We start from the raw sequence: 5,000 nt of genomic DNA, 5'->3' as shown, positions 1-5,000 counted from the left end.
TGGCAGAGAGACACCAGTGCTGTCATGAAGCCGGGCACTAAGGGAGGGCATGTGGGTACAACCAGTGTGTGTGTGTTTCTGTCTGTCTGTCTGTCAGTGTGTGTGTGTGTGTGTATGTGTGTGTGTTTCTGTCTGTTTGTCAGTGTGTGAGTGTGTGTCATGGAGCGTATGCTTCTGTGTGACAGAGGCCTATTATGTTTGTGTATGAGCATGTGTGTCTGTGATTTTGTGTATATGAGAGAATGAGAGGAGTGTGTGTGTGTGTGTGTGTGAGTTTTGTCTGAGCGGTGTCTTGTTAACCCCTTAGGTCTCAGTGGCACCACCATGACGAGCGGTTGGCATCTGAGACGGCAGACGGCACTGACAGCAGTCAGGATGCAGTTCTGGCTCTGGCCATGATGTTGGGGGGGGGGTTGGCACATGGCTCATCGATGACAACACTGAGGTCACATGCATCTGTTTTGTTTTTGCTTTTTTATTACCCCCCATCCAAACACACACACACACACACACACACACACACACACACACACACACACACACACACACACACAGACCCCCTCCTTCTCCTGTTGCCAATTTTTTCCGACCATATATTCTTCCAGGCTGACATGGGAAAATAGCGAGAGGCGGAGAGAGAGAGAGAGAGAGAGAGAGAGTGAGAATAAAAGAGTGAGGGACAGAGAGAAAGGGAGGGAGAGAGAAAGAAACAGTGAGACAGTAAGAGATAGAAAGGGAAGGAGAGAGATAAAAAGACAGAGAGAGAATTAAACTGCATGGTGTACACAAAGCAGGGCAGGGATTTGCAGTTCGGAGTGTTTTTCCACAGTGTCTCATCGCCTCTAATTGCAGCCCTGCGCCGTGTCCCAGTATTAGCTGCAGCAGTGTTTCCACGGTGCTCGCTCGGCGGTAGCGGGGTTATCAACCGTCTCAATTAAGATCCCGCAGCAGCCACCATGATTACAGAGCGCAAAGGGGAACCAGATGGGCCCAGTATGCGGGCACTTCTGTGTGGGGCCACGCTGATCGGCACAAATCGAATTTAACCGCGAAGCTGGTGGTTAAGCAAGGGGTGGGGATGGGGGGGGTGCAGTATTGGAAGAGATGGGTGGGGAGGGAGATGGGACAGTCGACTGCAGATCTCAATAACAACAGACGACAACAACGTAAACAAATTATGATTACGACAGTGTAAAAATAGATCGGCATCATCATGTGGGAATCTGATGGGAAGCATCTGAGCGAGCTTTTTGGCGGGAACAATGCAAGCGTGGCGAAGGAACTCCCCACTGCGGCTGAGCTGCCGGAAAACTCTGCGGCCGCCTGCTGATCTGTGTGCGTGTGTGTGTGCGTCCGTCTGTCCGTCCGTCCGTCCATGCGTGCGTGCGTGTGTGCGTTGTGTGCGAGTAAGGAGAAAAACACACAACAAGTTCCAATAGGATCTGATAGTGATCTCTGCGCTGGGCTTTCAGAGCAGAGTCTGCAGGCATGAGATGAAGACAGTGGCTGTAACTAAGCAGTACTATAACAGTGCACTCTGCTCCTCTCTGCTGCTGACAGATCTTAGAAACATTCCAGTTGCAAACAGCAACAGTAAACAACCAAAACAAACAGTACCAGGACCAGAGAAGGAGACAAACTCATAGTAAAACAGCCTGAGACCTGCTATTGAGAATAACGTGACTAATGGATTCATCAGAGAATGTACCTACAGTGGTGCTAATACTTTTTTTTTTTGCTGAAACCTTTGTTTGGCAGGCCATGGCAGAAAGCTAGATGAGCACAAATTAAATTATCCAGGCAAATTAAGCTGCTGAAAGTAAACTACATGTCAAGAGAAACTTTTCTGTTAACTTAAACGGACAGGAAAATTATTAATAATTAACATCCAGAAAAATACAACACTGGCTGAGAGTCCTCACTCGATCAATACCCATACTCAAACTCAATAAATATCCATACTCAAACCCAATCAATATCCATACTCAAACTCGATCAATATCCATACTCAAATGAAATCAATAGCCATACTCATACTCATACTCATACTCAAACTCAATCAATATCCAAACTCAAACTCGATCAATATCATACTCAAACTTGATCAATATCCATACTCAAACTTGATCAATACCCATACTCAAACTTGATCAATATCCATACTCAAACTCAAAGTGGCTTCTGTGCAGACATGATTGGCTAGGAAACCTATAGTATTCATGCACCAATCAAAGGGCCTTAGCTCACTAGAAAAGCAGCTCTTTTCCATTTGAGGTTTCAGCATACTTGGAAGACACTTTGCATTAGAGCATATGCCGAAAGAATACAAATGAGTATAAATGCACCTGTGTAACTTTGTGCTAGAGAGGACATTTGAAAACTCAGAGACATCAGAGACAGAGGAGTGTAGTCCCCCCCCCCCCCCCCCCCACCACCACCCCAGACCCTCTGCTCTACCTTGCTACTCCTCCTTCCTGCTCCTCCACCTCTTTCTCTGGCCAGTGGGCCAGATGTACAGGCCAGGACCGCCAAGTGGTGTGTGTGTGTGTGTGTGTGTGTGTGTGTGTGTGTGTGTGTGTGTGTGTGTGTGTGTGTGTGTGTGTCTGTGTGTCTGTGTGTCTGTGTGTCTGTGTGTGTGTGTGTGTGTGTGTGTGTGTGTGTGTGTGTGTGTGTGTGTGTGTGTGTGTGTGTGAGTGTGTGTGTGTGTGTGTGTGTGAGTCAGGAGGGAGTGCTCCTCTCCCCTGCGGCTGCACATGAAGGCTTGAGTGTGTCCCCCCACACCTCAGCCCACCAGCCCCTGGAGTACACAGTGGAATTCGGGCAGTGGGCCGAGCTGGAAACACAGGCCAGGGGCAGACTGCGTTTATTTTCCCTGCCAAGTTTGTCTTTGCTCATCAGGCAGGCCCCAAAAGGGCACACACATGCACACACATACACATACACACGCACGCATGCATGCATGCACATGCACAGACACTAACACACACACACATAAAGGCACATACACACACACACACACACACACAGAAAACATTTGCACACACACAGAAAACATATGCACACTCACACATACACATACACACACACTCTCTCACACAGACACACACAAAGAAAACATACATATATACATACAGGCTCACACACATATGGAAAACACACCAACATAGACAGAGAGGGATACCCAGAAGAGGAGATAAGAGAGGAGAGAAAGATAGAGAGAGGACTAGAGAGTGAGGAGGGGGTGATGGAGAGAGGGAGTGATGGAGAGAGGGATAGACTGAGACAGGGATAACCAGAAGAGAAAATAAGAGAGGAGAAAGGGATGGAGAGTGGGCTAGATGGAGAGAGGGAGAGAAGGGGTGATGGAGAGAGGGAGAGAAAGGGTGATGGAGAGAGGGAGAGGAAATAAGAGGGAAGAAAGGGATAAAAAGAGGGCTGGAATGAGAGAGGGCTGGACTGAGAGAGGTTTAGATGGAGAAAGGGAGTGATGGAGAGAGGAAGTGGGGGAGAGGGGAAGGGTGGGAGGCGTGCCTGCCGTGAGCCACTGCTGCTGAGACTTATCAAAACAGCTCCTGCATTCTTGCTCAATCACCCCGACCTCCCCGTGGACTAAACACTTCTACCGCTGTTTGCGCTTGAGTAAACACTGACAAGTGGGGCTGTCAGGGCCCCAACACACTGCACTGGGTACACAGCACACAGACTCAGTCACTCACACACACACACACACGGATGTACCAACATAAGCATATACACACACACACACACACACACACACACACACACACACACACACACACACACACACACACACACACACACACACACACACACTGAGGCAAGCTCTGACATATACACACACACTCCCACCCACGTACGTACAAACACACATTAGGGTTTCCTTTTCCCACTACAAAAACATTTTAGGGCTTTCATTCTTACATCTCCAGTCACACTCAAGCACGAATACACACATGGATAAACACACACACACACACACACACACACACACACACACACACACACACAGCAGCTGAGGGCCACCTTTGCCACTCTGACAGGGAGAGATGATTGCAGGCGGCTGAAGCCATTGGCCACACAGAGCGCAGGCAGGAACGCAAAGGGGGCCGCCTTCTGTCACTGCTGCCGCTGCTTTACACACACACTCACAGGCAATGAGAGACACACACACACACACACTCCGATCCAAGCAGGGCGGCCAGCCATGGAAAAACACACCGGCCAGCCCTCCCGACTCAGCCTACAACAATGTTCTTTGTTTTGTTATATTCTCTTTTCTTTCTTTTTTCTTTTTCTTTTCTTTCTTTCAAACAGTATTTTTTTCTCTGTCTTTCTTGTTCTCTCCCGGCGTGATTTTTCCGTTCGGAATTTCGCACGGATGGTGTGCCACATCAGCATCATTAGTTCCTGGAGCTCTCGCCGGGCAGAAAAGATGTAAATACACGTCCTTGTTTTCTCCACATTAGGCCCGGCGCAGCACGGTGTGGTGCAGGAGCAGGTTTACACTCAATCACCGCGCTGGCACACACCGATCCTACCCATATCATGTCTGTGTGGGTGTTCGAGGTAGATTCTGCTTCTGCCAGGGTGGGATTGATTCCTCTCACTCTTTTTTTTTTGCCCTCTTCTTTTTCCCAAATCACCCTTAACACAACAGCCTCACGGCTAAACACACACCTCCCGCGCTAACATTAGCGTCAACACTCTGTGCCGGAGAAAAACAACCATGGATGTCTGCTTGACAGATCGGTTGGCATGCCGACGGCTTCGCATGCAAGCAGGAGCGGTGGATAATTACGCCGCCACTGGTCTCCTGCAGGACTGACTCCAGATCAGCACTACCTCTGCCACATCACAATTACAGCGGCCGTGCGTGTCCTCGGAGAAACTGTTACCCACTCCCAGCTGATCTTAAAAGTTTAACCATCATTAGAACCTCATTATAAGCCATTACCTACTGGAGGGGGGAACAGACCACA

The 5,000-nt window shown here is 48.8% G+C and overlaps 1 protein-coding gene across 1 annotated transcript in view; it reads right to left on the bottom strand.

Moving 5' to 3' along the window:
- Nucleotides 1-5,000, bottom strand: part of vps13b (vacuolar protein sorting 13 homolog B) — a 338,610-nt gene that overhangs the window by 154,238 nt on the left and 179,372 nt on the right.

This window comes from Sprattus sprattus (assembly GCF_963457725.1).
Source record: "Sprattus sprattus genome assembly, chromosome: 19".
NCBI classification, from domain to species: domain Eukaryota; kingdom Metazoa; phylum Chordata; class Actinopteri; order Clupeiformes; family Clupeidae; genus Sprattus; species Sprattus sprattus.
The sequence above is the reverse complement of the archived record's forward strand: the minus strand, read 5'-3'. Positions and strand labels throughout refer to the sequence as shown.